The sequence below is a fragment of the Arachis stenosperma genome, chromosome 3, assembly GCF_014773155.1.
Source record: "Arachis stenosperma cultivar V10309 chromosome 3, arast.V10309.gnm1.PFL2, whole genome shotgun sequence".
Lineage (NCBI taxonomy): Eukaryota > Viridiplantae > Streptophyta > Magnoliopsida > Fabales > Fabaceae > Arachis > Arachis stenosperma.
In genome coordinates, this window is record NC_080379.1 from 27,610,736 (window position 1) to 27,627,425 (window position 16,690).

Sequence of the window (16,690 nt, forward strand, 5' to 3'; positions counted from 1 at the left end):
AGTTCTTCGGCCACATGGTGAGCAAAGGATGAATAGCCATAGACCCTTCGAAAGTAGAAGTGGTGATGGAATGGGAAAGATTGACGACTGTGACGGAAGTTAGGAGCTTTTTGGGTTTAGCCGGATATTACCGAAGATTTATCGAAGGATTTTCCCGGATTGCGCTACCGATGACGAAGTTAACAAGGGAAGAAGTGCCATTTGTTTGGACGTTAGAGGGCGAAGAGAGTTTTCAGACTTTGAAGCAGAAGTTAACTTCAACACCTGTTCTAATCTTACCAGAGCCGCATAAACCATTTGAAGTATATTATGATGCGTCACTGAAAGGTTTGGGTTGCGTGTTGATACAACACCAGAATGTGGTGGCTTACGCATCGCGTCAGCTGAGACCGCATGAGGTGAATTACCCCACTCATGACTTGGAATTAGCGGCGATTGTGTTTGCACTGAAGATTTGGAGACACCACTTGTACGGAGTAAGGTTTAGCATCTTTTCTGATCATAAGAGTCTCAAGTACATCTTTGATCAGAAAGAGCTAAATATGCGTCAGAGGAGGTGGATGGAGTTGCTTAAAGATTATGATTTCAAGTTGAGTTATCATCCTGAAAAGGCGAACGTGGTAGCAGATGATTTGAGTCGGAAGTCCTTGACAATAGCTTGGATGAGTATTAAGGAAGAGGACCTAGTAGATAAGTTTGTGGATCTTAAGTTGGATATTGGTGAAGTTGCCGGGAGAACTTGTTTGAACTAACTACAAATCTCAAGCACGTTTAAATCAAAAATACAAAGGGCTCAGCAAGATGAGCAGAAGCTTCAGCAGTTGTTTCAACCAGTTGTTGTTGATAAGAGGCGCGAAGAATTCACTAAGGATGATGAAGGGTTATGGAGATACAAGGGAAGGATTTGCATACCGGATATAGGGAGTTTGAGACAAGATTTATTGTCAGAAGCTCACAACAGTGGATTTTCTATTCACCCTGGAAGCACGAAGATGTATTATGATTTGAAGAAGATGTTCTGGTGGCCTGGGATGAAGGGTGATGTAGCTACAGTGGTATCCAAGTGTCTAACTTGCCAGAAGGTGAAGATAGAGGCATGAGGCTACTCGCAGAGGCATGCTGGAGACTTCTGGACTTAGTGAAGATCCTTGTTCTCAGGACTTTACTTTGGTTTTATGTTTTCGCTTAGATACTTTTATCTCCACTAAATAATGTATATATATACTATTTTGACTCCTCTTAGAGGTTGTTTTGGGAAATAGGTTTTGTATTTTGCCCTCTGGGTTTCCTTTGGGTTTCTTGCTTTATATATATTTGTATATACTTCTATGCTCGGGCCAGCTTTCTTCGCAACCGGATCTTGAGTTTTGGATATTTGTGTTTTTGGCACTCCTTATATATATATATATATATATATATATATATATATATATATATATATATATATATATATATATATATATATATATATATATATATTCTCGAGTTGGTTTATCCTTTTGTGTTTCGTTATGTTACCGATTGGAGTGTTGCACTTTTCTATTTAACGATTTTGTTTTACCCTTTTTTTTCAAAAGCTCCTAGTTATAAACATTCTTCACAATACTATATGTACTAAATTTTATTTTTAGAGGTCGTAATACCTCGCCACCTCTGTCTTATGACTTAAGCATAAGACTTTGTGTGGAAAGGTGTTACATTATGGTATCAGAACAGTCATTCTCGTGAGCCTGAGAGATGGAACTGCTTATGCTTCAATGCATACTTTGAGTCTATGCCTGTGCTAGTTAGGATATCTAACCGATACATCTAGCATAAAGTCTATGAGTGTATCTTTGGTAATTTGAAGCACTTAACTGGAGATATTGAGTCTGATCACCTCGATATCGCTTGGCTAGTGTGGACAAGACCCGAAGGGTGTCTCATGGACATGAATGAAGTAATCGAAACGAGGAATTCCCAAGAACGAACCAGTGAGGGAACGCCGTGATAGGAATCTTGGCAGTGGTATATATGAGAATGGTGTGTTGATTTTTGGATTGATAAGTGGAACACTTGGAGGTGGATAGTTGCTTGAACGATTTGTTTAATTAGGTTTGAGTTGATTGGAGTCTGATGATTTAGGGTAGAAGGGGCTTGTAATTGAATTTAAATGGGAATGAAAGTTTGTGAAAATCGAGCACTTTAGTAGAAATTGGAGGATGACAAATTGTTAGGCGGCGGATATTATAGGTTTTAAACGATTAGGTAATGTGAATATAGAGATCAAGGATTTTTAAGAGGATGCGATTGAGTCTCACGATGAGCGTAAGCATTATTTCTGTCAGGTTGAGAAAGCTTAGAAGTGGGCGTAGGTTTTGTGATTCGATAGGGGAATATGACATGGATTAATGATTGGATTCTTGGTGGTTAATAATCAGAGTGACGCAGCAGAAACTTGCAGAAGCAGTAACACAGGATAGTTACGAATAGGAGCTGTAAAAGTTGACTAAAATATCTTAAGTTTGAATACTCGAAGGGTTTAGTGTGTTAATGCAAGTAATGATTCCCAGATAATTGGATTTGATTGCGGCTATGAGCTTTGATAGTTCTGAAACGGATGAGAAAATGACCGTTGCTGCGTAATTGGATTTAGATGATGAGTGAGTGCATGTCGTTGTGTTTGAGAGATGAGTACTATGATATTTGGTCATGGTGGCCTTGGATTTAGATTGAGATTTATAATGATTGGTTTTGAAAAAATGAATTTGAAAACCATTAAATTGAAATGCTGATGTTGTATTGAGATTGGTTTGAGGAAACACGTGATGGGTAGTAAACTCCAGTTTTTTAGGGGAGGTGCTGTCGAAATTTTCCCAAGAATTTGAAAGAGTGTTGGTTATAGTTTTGAAAATAATTTTGATTTGAGTAACTTTAACAAATGAGATGTGATTCGAATGCTTTTATAGATTATTAAAGAAAATCGAATTCTTATGATTCTGTTAATGTGTTATTTCAAACTCATTTGATTTCTGAAAATGAAGAGAGTTTTGATTAATTAGTCAAAGACTTTAAAAGAGCAGTTTATATAAAAATTTGAGGGTTTGGGAATAAGAAAGTAAGTCTGGAGGTTATGTTTGGAGTTGAGCTGTGATTAGTGGTAATTGGCTTAACAGAGAGAGAGGATAGTGATGGAGTATGATTAAGGTATGGTGATGATTTTTGGTTGATTATAGTGATGTGGGATGATGACTATGATTAATGATGATGGTGATATTATTGATGAATGATTTGAGATTTAATAAGATGTGAGTTAATGCGATGACGAAAGTAATGAACGAGGCTGTTGGTCGGCGTTGGACGAATGATCGAGATCCTTAGAGATAGAGGAATCAGAGCGAGGCAACGGAAGCGCGCAGAGTGAAAAGACATTGGAACTACTATGCGTTGGATATAAAGGCAGACTACGCTCACGTACTCGTGGTGACGGACGGAATTTTCGAGGGCAAAAATTTCTGTTAGGGGGTAGAATGTAAAACCCGGTCAAACCATAATTAATTAACTCATAAATTAAATAGGAACGAATATGGTTATAAAATCTAGCAATCAGAATTTGATAATTTAAATATGATATTTGGACTCAATAGATTTTTCTGAGTCGGAATACATAGTTTTCTGCGTAAGAACCCACACTGGAATTTTGACCGGCAGTACCGACTGAGATCTGTCTGGTACTACAGCTGGGAAAATTAATTATAAGTGAATAAGGATAAGAAATTAGGATTTATAATTAGGAAAGGTAGAAATATTTAAAATGCGATTTAAAACCCTAATCTTAAAGGTTTTGCCCCAAAATTGGGCCCACGGACAAAAATAAGTGAACCGTGTAGTGTGATGAGAACTCCTAGGCTAGATGACCCTAGGATAAGTTTAGATTGTGCAAATGGTTGGTACTAATATGTATAGTTGATATGTAGTGTGAATTATTGATTGGGTTGAGAATTGTGTGAATTTGTATGTTTGGTGTGTTGAGAAATTGATGAATTGGATAATGAATGCTGGTTTGTGGTATATGCATTTAAATTGTGAAATTGGGCCGGAGGCCAGAAAGAGGTAAGAAAGGTAAGTTGATATGTGTATTATGTGATCATATAAGTGATTGGATGGATCTAGATATTGAATGTGTGAATAATTGGTTTGGATATTGAATAATAAGGTTTGAGAAATTAAGATGTGGAATTTGATAGTTTTGGGTGAAGTTGTGTAGAGGGGGGGAGGTTTGGTTTGGTTGAGTGTAATCATGTGAATGTGGTTGGGTTGTGGTCATTTGGATGAGTGAAAATGAATTTGGCTTGTGAACATTAGAAAAATTGGTGATTTCTAGTTTTAGGGTAAAAATTGATTTTTGACCAACTTTGGCGGTCCGTAACTTGGTCCACGGAGTTCGGAATTATTCAAAAATGGATTTTTATGAAAGCTTATTCAAAGATCTTTTCAACGGTTCAGAAATGGTTGAAAAAGAAATTTTGTAGAAGAAGTTATGTATGGTGGAAGTTTGAGGTTCAAAAATAAAATTCTGCAGCTTTTTAACTTAGTAAAATTTTTGGCAGAACACACACCCACGCGTATGCGTGGCCGACGCGCACGCTTCGTTTTCAAATTTTTACTTTCCACGCGTGCGCCTGACCGACGCGTACGCGTCGATGGGCTAAATCAATTGCCCAGCCAAAATTTCCGAGAGTTGTGCCTAGGTTGTGCCAGTTTCGTGCCTGGGGCACAAAACGCACCCACGCGTACGCGTGGTTGACGCGCAGGCGTCACTTGGCTTTTGTCCCATCCACGCGTGCACGTGGAGAACGCGTACGCATCACTATATCTTGCTGCCTTCCACGCGTGCGCGTGGGCGACGCACACGCGTGACCCCGTTTTCACCCCAAAGTTGATTTTGAGTTTTCAAGCCAAATCTCAGACTTCTAAGGCTCCATTCTCATCCTTTATGTCCTAAATACTTATAGTATGCCTAATAATGAAAAGAAACTAGGATATGTGGTAACTTGTGGATGAAGTAAAGTGGGAATCAATGATGAATAATGAGTAATGATGAATGTATGAGTTGTTTAGAGTGACGATGGGAGTGCGGTGTATGCCGTAAGCCGAAGGGCTGTATTTAATAATGATTATTGGCTGGTCACGGGTTATGTTATGAGCCGGATGGCTATGGTAAATATTGATTATGGCTGGAAATGAAAATATGGTTTTGAATGATTGTTCTATCTTGAGCTCTCTTTCTCGAAAGTGCGACCCCAGAGAGATGAAAGAAGGCGAGGATCCCCTTCCTTGTTCCTCCTGGTATTTTAAAATCGCCCCCAACGAGATGTTGGGAGGTTAGGATTCCCTCCTTGATTCCTCCTGAGCATATGAGAACTTACCTCCTAGGTAGATGCAAGGGTTGTTGTTGTGCCCCACTTGCTCCAGGTTGGTTAGTATAGAGGCTCCCCGGGTGGACACAAGGGTTGTGGTTCGTCCCACTTGCTCCAGTGTTACTGGTGAAGAAGAAGGATGGGAGTATGCGGCTCTGTGTGGATTACAGGCAGCTGAACAAGGTTACAATAAAGAATAAGTACCCACTACCGAGAATTGATGATCTCATGGATCAGTTACAAGGAGCTGGAGTTTTCTCCAAGATTGATTTGCGATCCGGTTATCACCAGATAAGGGTGAGGGGTGAGGATATCCCTAAGACCACTTTTAGGACTCGTTATGGTCATTACGAGTACACCGTAATGTCTTTTGGGTTGACGAACGCTCCAGCAGTATTCATGGATTACATGAACAGAGTTTTCCGTCCGTTTCTGGATAAATTTGTTGTTGTCTTCATTGATGACATACTGATTTATTCCAAGACTGAAGAAGAGCATGCGGAACACTTGAGGACCGTGTTGCAGATTCTAAAGGAGAAGAAACTCTATGCAAAACTGTCTAAGTGTGAGTTTTGGAAGAGTGAGGTGAAGTTTTTGGGTCACGTGGTGAGTAAGAAGGGAATAGCCGTAGATCCAACTAAGGTGGAGGCGGTGATGGATTGGAAACAACCAACCACCGTAACAGAGATAAGGAGTTTTCTGGGTTTAGCTGGCTATTACCGAAGGTTTATCAAGGGCTTTTCACAGATAGCTTTGCCAATGACAAAGTTAACCCGCAAAGACACTCCGTTTGTTTGGACTCCTGAATGCGAGGAGAGCTTTCAGGCATTGAAGAAAAAGTTGACAACTGCACCTGTGTTGGTGTTACCCGAGCCGAACGAGCCTTTTGAGGTGTATTGTGATGCCTCATTGAAGGGTCTAGGGTGCGTGCTGATGCAGCACCATAATGTGGTGGCGTATGCCTCACGACAGTTGAGACCTCATGAAGTAAGTTACCCTACGCACGATTTGGAACTCGCTGCGGTTGTGTTTGCCTTGAAGGTGTGGAGGCATTATCTCTATGGGGTTAAGTTCCAAGTTTTCTCTGATCATAAGAGCTTGAAGTACCTCTTCGATCAGAAAGAGCTTAATATGAGACAGAGAAGGTGGATGGAATTGTTGAAGGACTACGACTTTGAGTTGCATTACCATCCGGGAAAGGCAAACGTAGTGGCGGATGCGTTGAGTCGGAAGTCATTATATGCGGCTTGGATGATGCTTCAAGAGGAGAAGTTGCTCAAGGGATTCGAGAGTCTTAAAATTGGTGCTCGAGAAGTATCTGGAACTTTGTGTTTGAGCCGACTAGAAATCTCAAGTGACTTTAAGTCTGAACTCCTAAAGGCTCATCAAAATGATGAAGCGTTATGGAAAGTGTTACCGGCCATTGAGCAAGGAAAACAGTGGAGAGTGTCGGAAGAAAAAGATGGGTTATGGAGATTCAAGGGTAGAATCATTGTGCCGGATGTTGGCACTTTAAGGCAAGATATCTTAAAGGAGGCACACAAAAGCGGATTCTCCATTCACCCGGGAAGTACTAAGATGTACCATGATTTGAAGGCGATGTTTTGGTGGCCGGGTATGAAGAATGATGTGGCGGAATATGTTTCAAAGTGCTTAACTTGTCAAAAGGTAAAGATTGAACATCAAAAGCCTGCAGGTATGTTGCAACCTTTAGAGATTCCACAATGGAAGTGGGAAAGTGTTGCAATGGACTTTGTGTCAGGATTGCCAAGGACTAGGGCTGGTTTTGATGCCATCTGGGTAATTGTGGACCGACTGACGAAGTCAGCTCACTTTTTACCCATTCGGATGACTTACACCCTTGAGGAGCTAGCACGGTTATACATAAAGGAGATTGTGAGACTCCATAGTGTACCTGCTACTATAATCTCTGATAGAGATCCTCATTTCACTTCAAGGTTTTGGGGTGCATTTCAGAAAGCTTTTGGAACCCGATTAAGCTTGAGCACGGCTTACCATCCTCAAACAGATGGTCAATCTGAGAGGACGATCCAAACACTAGAGGATATGTTGAGAGCTTGTGTTTTGGACCAACCGGCGAGTTGGGATCGGTATATGCCATTGGTGGAGTTTGCATACAATAATAGTTATCATGCGAGCATCGGAATGGCTCCGTATGAGGCCTTGTATGGGAGGAAATGTCAATCTCCGCTATGTTGGTATGAAGCTGGAGAGAAAAGCTTGTTGGGGCCAGAAATGATAGCTGAGACTACTGAACAAGTCAAGAAAATCCGTGATAGGATGCTTACGGCGCAGAGTCGTCAAAAGAGTTACGCCGATCAAAGGCGAAAGCCCTTAGAATTTGAGGAAGGGGACCATGTTTTCCTTAAGGTTACTCCGACCACGGGGGTAGGTAGGGCGATTAAGGCAAAGAAGTTGAATCCTCGATACATTGGTCCATTTCAAATCCTGGAGAGGATTGGACCGGTGGCGTATCAGATGGCTCTACCACCTCATCTTTCGAACCTGCACGACGTGTTTCACGTGTCGCAGCTTCGGAAGTACACTCCAATGGGAGCAAGAATTTCCAGGAACATTTAGAACTTCGGGTTCAGTTAAGGGAAGATTTGACGCTTCCAGTGGCTCCAGTCAGAATTGATGATACTAGTATCAAACGGTTGCGTGGAAAAGAGGTATCTTTAGTGAAAGTGGCTTGGAGTCGAGGCGGTGTTGAGGAACACACTTGGGAACTTGAGTCGGAGATGCGAACGGATTATCCGCATTTATTCTCAGGTAATTGCATTTGAATTTTGTGGGCAAAATTCCCAATTAGGTGGGTAGAATGTAAAACCCGGTTAATTAATGGCTAATTAACCCATAAATGAGAATTTATTCTAGAAAGCCTAAAATATGATTTTTATGGCTAAATGTGATAGAGGAGACTGAGACGAGAATTTCGGTACCAATTTTTTAGAATTCGGACCAAGATTGGACCGAACGGGCCAAACCGGGCCAACCGGACCCAAAGTGGGCCCTTGGCCCAACATAACTTAACCAAAACCCTAGTTTTCAGCACTCTCTCTCCTCATTACACACACAAACACGCTGAATTAGAGGGAAGGGGGGAGAAGAACACTCTCTCAAGTTCTTTCTCTCACTTGATCTTCAAACCACCATAACTTTTGATCTAGAGCTCCGATTGCCGCTCCGTTTGCGGCCACGTGTTCACCGCGGAGAGCTCTACAAAACTCATACAACTAATCTTGAGGTAAGCCACAAATTTCTGTTCGAAATTCCAGCCCTTATTTTCGAGTTTCATGGGTGAAATGTTGAGATTTTGGGTTCTTTGATGTTATAGGACCCAACTTTCTTGAAGGAGAAGGTTAATCTTGTCTCCTTGGACCTTGGGTGTGGTAAGACTCTCAACCCTAGTGTGATTTGTGGTTTTATGATGTTTGGGTATTGAGATGTTGTGTATGGGTATGATGGTTGTGGCTTAGGTTGTGTATGTGTGGATATTGGAGCTTGATTGGTGACTTTGAAAAGCTTGGAAAGGGTTTGGTGGTGAAAAATCTGTTCTTGGAGGTGTTGAGGCCTTGAGAGCTTGTGGATAAGTGGTTTGGAAGTGCTCCGAGGGAGCTTGGGAAAATCGGCTAAGGTATGGTTTCGGTTTCCCGTATCTAATATGTAATGTGGTAGGAAATACTTAGGCTAGAGGCCCTAAGATAGGCATTGAATTGTGGATGTTGTTGAATGATTGAGATATATGATGTGGTCATATATGTGATGATGATTATTGATGCCTTGGTGGTATGATGTTTGAGAAATATGCATGTTGTGATATATGCTTGATGATTGGTTATGGTTGAATTGTGGGTTGAACCATGTTGATGGTGAGTATGATATTGATTATGTACAATGATGATTTATTGGAATTGATGTTGTTGAGAATTGGCATGAGGAATAGTATATGATATGTCAATATGTTTGAGTTTGAGCCACTTGGGTGAAGTGGGCTAAAATGATGAGATAGTGATTTTGTATATTGTGGTAATGTGTCAATGTGTGAGTTGAGGAGGCTTGATGTTGAATTTGATACATTTTGATTGATTTCAAAGAAAAGGGATGAAATTGGCATGTTTTGATTGACTTTGAAAAGAGTTGAAAATGGTTTGTTTTGAAAATGGCATATTGTGGTTTTGTATGAAAATATGATTTTTGGGCATACTTTGATGGGACATAACTTGGACTACGGATCTCCGTTTTGTACCAAATCTGTTTAAAATGAAATTGGATCCGGGATGTCCATGCCGTTCGAAGAACGGGTGAAAAACGATTTAAAATGAGGAAGTTATGTCCGTTGGAAGATTAGGGTTTAAATCTGTGAATTCTGCAGCTTTTAACTTAGAAAATTTTTAGCAGAATGACCCCTTGCGCGTGGGCGCACCTGGCGCGTACGCGCCGATCTTCCAGAAAGCGCCATCCACGCGTGCGCGTGATGTGCGCGGGCGCGCCGATTGTGCTGCACCCAATGCCCAGCCATTTTCCAGAGAGTTATGCCAGAACTGTGCCAGTGTTGTGCCTGGGGCACGAGAACACCCGCACGTACGCGTGGTTGACGCGAGCGTGTCGATTGGCAAATCTTTAATCCACGCGTTAGCGTGCATGACGCTTGCGCGTCGATGAGTTTTTGAGGCCATCCACGCGTGCGCGTGGAGTGCGCGTACGCGTGACCCTGTTTTCATCCCAAAGTTGATTTTTGAGTTTTAAAAGCCAAATCTCATACTTCTAAGCCTCCGATCTCACCATTTATGTCTTAAATCATTATGACATGCCTAGCTATTAAAAAGGGGCTAGTGAATGAGGTAACTTGCGAGTGAAGCAAGGGAAAAATGAATGATCAATGAGGATCAAGATGATTATGTGAGATGCGGAGGATGGTGGTGGAAGTGCTTGTTATGCCATGGGCCGAAAGGCTGTAATTGTTAATGAAATGGCTGGTTATGGATTTAACCGTGAGCCGGAATAGCTGTGTATGTGATGAGCGGATAATTTATACACTTTTTGGCATTGTTTTTAGTATGTTTTTAGTATGATCTAGTTAGTTTTTAGTATATTTTTATTAGTTTTTAGTTAAAATTCACTTTTCTGGACTTTACTATGAGTTTGTGTGTTTTTCTGTGATTTCAGGTATTTTCTGGCTGAAATTGAGGGATCTGAGCAAAAATCTGATTCAGAGACTGAAAAGGACTGCAGATGCTGTTGGATTCTGACCTCCCTGCACTCGAAGTGGATTTTCTGGAGCTACAGAAGCCCAATTGGCGCGCTCGCAACGGCGTTGGAAAGTAGACATTCTGGGCTTTCCAGCAATATATGATAGTCCATACTTTTCCCAAGATTTGATGGCCCAAACCGGCGTTTAAAGTCACCTCAAGAAATCCCAGCGTTAAACGCTGGAACTGGCACCCAAATGGGAGTTAAACGCCCAAACTGGCATAAAAGCTGGCGTTTAACTCCAAGAAGAGTCTCTACACGAAAATGCTTCATTGCTCAGCCCAAGCACACACCAAGTGGGCCCGGAAGTGGATTTTTATGTCATTTACTCATCTCTGTACACCCTAGGCTACTAGTTTTCTATAAGTAGGACCTTTTACTATTGTATTGAGATATCGGGGTAGCTATCTTCATTTTTATGCTATCTTAGATCATTGGGAGGCTGGCCATTCGGCCATGCCTAGACCTTATGCTTATGTATTTTCAACGGTGGAGTTTCTACACACCATAGATTAAAGTGTGGAGCTCTGCTGTACCTCGAGTATTCATGCAATTACTATTGTTCTTCTATTCAATTCCGCTTGTTCTTTGTCCAAGATATCACTTGTTTTTCAACTTAATGAAGGTGATGATCGTCACGGATCATCACCATTCTCACTCATGAACAAAGTGACTGACAACCACTCTTGTTCTACAAGCATCTGAGGCTTAGTGAATATCTCTTGGATTCCTGATAACACGATGCATGGTTGATCGCCTGACAACCGAGTGCTCGCCTGACAAACGAGCCAGCCATTCCGTGAGATCAGAGTCTTCGTGGTATAGGCAAGAACTGATGGCGGCATTCAAGAGAATCCGGAAGGTCTAACCTTGTCTGTGGTATTCTGAGTAGGATTCAATGATTGAATGACTGTGACGTGCTTCAAACTCCTAGCAGGCTAGGGCGTTAGTGACAGACGCAAAAAAATCAATGGATTCTATTCCGGCCTGAACGAGAACCGACAGATGATTAGCCTATACTGTGACAGAGCATCAGGGACGTATTTTCACTGAGAGGATGGGAGGTAGCTGCTGACAACAGTGAAACCCTACACGAGCTTGCCATGGAAAGGAGTAAGAAGGATTGGATGAAGGCAGTAGGAAAGCAGAGAGACGGAAGGGAAGGCATCTTCATACGCTTGTCTGAAGCTCTTACACCAATGATATACATAAGTATCTCTATCTTTATCTTTATGCTTTATTCGTTCATCACTATACCCATTTGAGTCTGCCTGACTGAGATCTACAAGATGACCATAGCTTGCTTCATACCACCAATCTCCGTGGGATCGACCCTTACTCGCGTAAGGTTTATTACTTGGACGACCCAGTGCACTTGCTGGTTAGTTGTGCGAAGTTGTGTTTATGCCATGGTATTGAGCACCAAGTCTTTGGAGCCATTACTAGGGATTGTTTATGTTTTGAAAAGTATTGATCACAATTTCGTGCACCAAGTTTTTGGCGCCGTTGCCGGGGATTGTTCTTGTGTATGGACAACTGACGGTTCATCTTGTTGCTTAGATTAGGCATTTATTTTTTTTCGAAATTCTTGAAGGTGAATTCTAGAGTTTCATGATGATTTGTTGAAATCTGGCTGGCTGAGAAGCCATGTCTAATTCCATTGGACCGAGGTTTCAACTTATCATCACAAGAGCTTGATGATCTTTATCAATCTTGCTTTTGGAGCAGTGATTTGCTAAGGCTTGGCTGGCCTTTGGCCATGTCTAGTGTTTTGGACCGAAGCTTTCTTTGAAAGCTTGGCTGGCTGTGAAGCCATGTCTAATTCCTGGACCGGAGTCTTAGACTAGCATTGCACTGATTCCTGGAATTCTCATTAAGAATTTTGATATCTTTTTCCACTTAGTTTTCGAAAAAAAAAACAAAAAAAAAATTTATAAAATCATAAAATCCAAAAATATTTCTTGTTTGAGTCTAGAGTCTCATCTTAAGTTTGGTGTCAAATGCATGTTTTTGTTATATTTTTCGAATCCATGCATGTATTTCTTTGTTTTGATCTTTGAATTCTATTGACTTGAGTATCTTTGTGTTTCATATAGTGTCAGTAGTATACAAACTGCTAAGTTTGGTGTCTTGCATGCATTGCTATTTGATTCTTGTTGCATTTTGATTATTAAAAATCCAAAAATATTTTTAATTTGTGTCTTTTCAAGTCAATAATACAAAGAATTGAAGATTCAGAACATACTGCCGGGGAATTATACAGAAAAAGCTGGGCATTCAAAATGCCCAGTGAAGAAGACAGACTGGCGTTTAAACGCCAGCCAGGGTACCTGGTTGGGCGTTTAACGCCCAAAAAGGGTGCATTTTGGGCGTTAAACGCCAGAATGTATACCATTCTGGGCGTTTAACGCCAGGATGGTGCTAGGAGGAAGATTTTGTTTTCAAAATCAATTTTTTTTCAAGTTTTCAAAGTTTTTCAAAATCAAATCTTTTTCAAATCATATCCTTTCAATCAAATGTTTTCAAAATCAATTTCTTTCCTTTTTTTAAAAGATACTTACTAACAATTAATGATTTGATTGAACATCTCAAATTTGTTGCCTTTTCTGTTGAGAAAGGTTTAATGTTTGAATCATATCTTTTCTTGTTAGGCAAGTCATTAATTTTCAAAATCAAATATTTTTTTTAAAATTGTTTTCAAATCATATCTTTTCAAATTGTTTTCAAATCATATCTTCTCAATCACATCTTTTTAATCACATCTTTTTCAAATTAAGTTTTCAATCAAATCCTTTTGACTTCTAATTTCAAATCTTTTTCAAAAATCACTTGATTTCTTTTCCACTCTTATTTTCGAAAATCAATTAAGTGTTTTTCAAAAATGTTTTCAAAATCTTCTAATCAATTTTCGAAAATTTCTCCCCTCCTTCTCACATCCTTCTATTTATGGAGTACCACTCCTTCTCAATGCACAATTCGAACCTTATCTAATTAAAGTTCGAATTCTTCTTCTCCTTCTTCTTTCTATTTTTCTTTTTCCTCTGACACCTCAAGGAATCTCTATACTGTGACATAGAGGATTCCACGGTTTCTTGTTCTCTTCTCTTTCATATGAGCAGGAACAAAGACAAAGGCATTCTTGTTGAAGCTGACCCTGAACCCGAAAGGACCTTGAAGAGAAAGCTAAGAGAAGCCAAAGCACAACTCTCTGTAGAGGACCTGACCGAATTCTTCAAAGAAGAAGAAGACATGGCAGCCGAAAACAACAACAATGCAAACAATGCAAGGAAGGTGCTGGGTGACTTTACTGCACCTACTCCCGACTTCTATGGGAGAAGCATCTCTATCCCTGCCATTGGAGCAAACAACTTTGAGCTTAAGCCTCAATTAGTTTCTCTAATGCAACAGAATTGCAAATTCCATGGACTTCCAATGGAAGATCCTCATCAGTTCTTAGCTGAGTTCTTGCAAATCTGTGACACAGTCAAGACAAATGGGGTAGACCCTGAGGTCTATAGACTGATGCTATTCCCTTTTGCTGTAAGAGACAGAGCTAGAATATGGTTGGACTCTCAACCTAAAGAAAGCCTGGACTCTTGGGAAAAGCTAGTCAATGCCTTCTTGGCAAAGTTTTTTCCACCACAAAGATGGAGTAAGCTTAGAGTGGAGGTCCAAACCTTCAGACAGAAGGATGGAGAATCCCTCTATGAAGCTTGGGAAAGATACAAACAATTAATCAGAAAATGTCCCTCTGACATGCTTTCTGAATGGAGCATCATAGGTATTTTCTATGATGGTCTCTCTGAACTATCTAAGATGTCCTTGGATAGCTCTGCTGGAGGATCTCTTCATCTGAAGAAGACGCCTACAGAGGCTCAAGAGCTAATTGAAATGGTTGCAAATAACCAATTCATGTACACTTCTGAAAGGAATCCTGTGAACAATGGGACTAGTCAGAAGAGAGGAGTTCTTGAGATTGACACTCTGAATGCCATACTGGCTCAGAACAAGATATTGACTCAGCAAGTCAATTTGATTTCTCAAAGTCTGTCTGGAATGCAAAATGCACCTGGCAGTACTAAGGAAGCTTCATCTGAGGAAGAAGCCTATGATCCTGAAAACCCTTCAATGGAGGAGGTGAATTACCTAGGAGAACCCTATGGAAACACCTATAATTCTTCATGGAGAAATCACCCAAATTTCTCATGGAAGAATCAAGAGAGACCTCAACAAGGTTTCAATAACAATAATGGTGGAAGAAACAGGCTTGGCAATAACAAGCCCTTTCCATCATCTTCTCAGCAACAGACAGAGAGTTCTAAGCAGAATACCTCTGACTTAGCAACGATGGTCTCTGATCTAATCAAAACCACTCAAAGTTTCATGAATGAAACAAGGTCCTCCATCAGAAATTTGGAAGGACAAGTGGGACAGCTGAGCAAGAAAATTACTGAACTCCCTCCTAGTACTCTCCCAAGTAATACAGAAGAAAATCCAAAAGGAGAGTGCAAAGCCATAACCATGGCCGAATATGGAGAGGAAAGAGAGGAGGTGGACGCCACTGAGGAAGACTTCAATGGGCGTGCACCAATCTCCTCTGAGTTCCCCAATAAGGAACCATGGGAATCTGAGGCTCAAAATGAGACCATAGAGATTCCATTGGACTTACTTCTGCCTTTCATGAGCTCTGATGAGTATTCTTCCTCTGAAGAGGATGAGTATGTCACTGAAGAGCAAGTTGCTAAATACCTTGGAGCAATCATGAAGCTAAATGACAAGTTATTCGGAAATGAGACTTGGGAAGATGAACCTCCCTTGCTCACCAAAGAACTGGATGACTTGTCTAGGCAAAAATTACCTCAAAAGAGACAAGATCCTGGGAAGTTTTCCATACCTTGTACCATAGGCACGATGACCTTCAAGAAGGCCCTGTGTGACTTAGGGTCAAGTGTGAACCTCATGCCTCTCTCTGTAATGGAGAAGCTAGGGATCTTTGAGGTACAAGCTGCAAAAATCTCACTAGAGATGGCAGACAACTCAAGAAAACAAGCTTATGGACTTGTAGAGAATGTTTTGGTTAAGATTGAGGACCATTACATCCCTACTAATTTCATAGTCCTAGAGACTGGGAAGTGCATGGATGAATCCATCATCCTTGGCAGACCCTTCCTAGCCACAGCAAAGGCTGTGATTGATGTTGATAGAGGTGAACTAATCATTCAAGTGAATAAAGAATCCTTTGTGTTTAAGGCTCAAGGATATCCCTCTGTCACCATGGAGAGGAAGCATGAAGAGCTTCTCTCAAATCAGAGACAAACAGAGCCCCCACGATCAAACTTTAAGTTTGGTGTTGGGAGGCCACAACCAAACTCTAAGTTTGGTGTTGAACCCCCACATTCAAACTCTAAGTTTGGTGTTGGAAGGTTCCAACATTGCTCTGAGTATCTGTGAGGCTCCATGAGAGCCCTCTGTCAAGCTACTGACATTAAAGAAGCGCTTGTTGGGAGGCAACCCAATGATTATATTTTATATATTTCTCTTTGTTATTTTATGTTTTTTGTAGGTTGATGATCATAAGAAGTCACAAAATCCATTGAAAAAGCAAAAACAGAATGAAAAACAGGAAGAAAAACAGCACACCCTGGAGGAAGAATTCACTGGCGTTTAAACGCCAGTGAAGCTAGCATTTGGGCGTTTAACGCCCAGTCTGGCACCATTTTGGGCGTTTAACGCCAGAAAAGGGCACCAGACTGGCGTTAAACGCCAGAAAAGGGCTAGAACCTGGCGTTAAACGCCAGGAATGGGCACCAGCCCGACGTTTAACGCCAGAAATAACTCAAAACGTGATTTTGAGCAACATTTGGTGCAGGGATGACTTTTCCTTGACACCACAGGATCTGTGGACCCCACAGGACCCCACCACCACTCTCTCTCTTCTTCCCCCATTCACCAATCACCTCAACACCTCTTCCCCAAAAACCCTTCACCTATCAAATCCCATCTTTCTCTTCACCACT

General features: G+C 41.0%; 1 non-coding gene across 1 annotated transcript; it reads right to left on the reverse strand.

The window, feature by feature from the left end:
• Positions 1 to 14,327: 14,327 nt before the first annotated feature.
• Positions 14,328 to 14,435, reverse strand: LOC130970920 (small nucleolar RNA R71). Its single transcript, XR_009082165.1, has one exon. It is a non-coding gene; the product is annotated as a small nucleolar RNA R71 (small nucleolar RNA).
• Between the last annotated feature and the right edge of the window lie 2,255 nt (positions 14,436 to 16,690).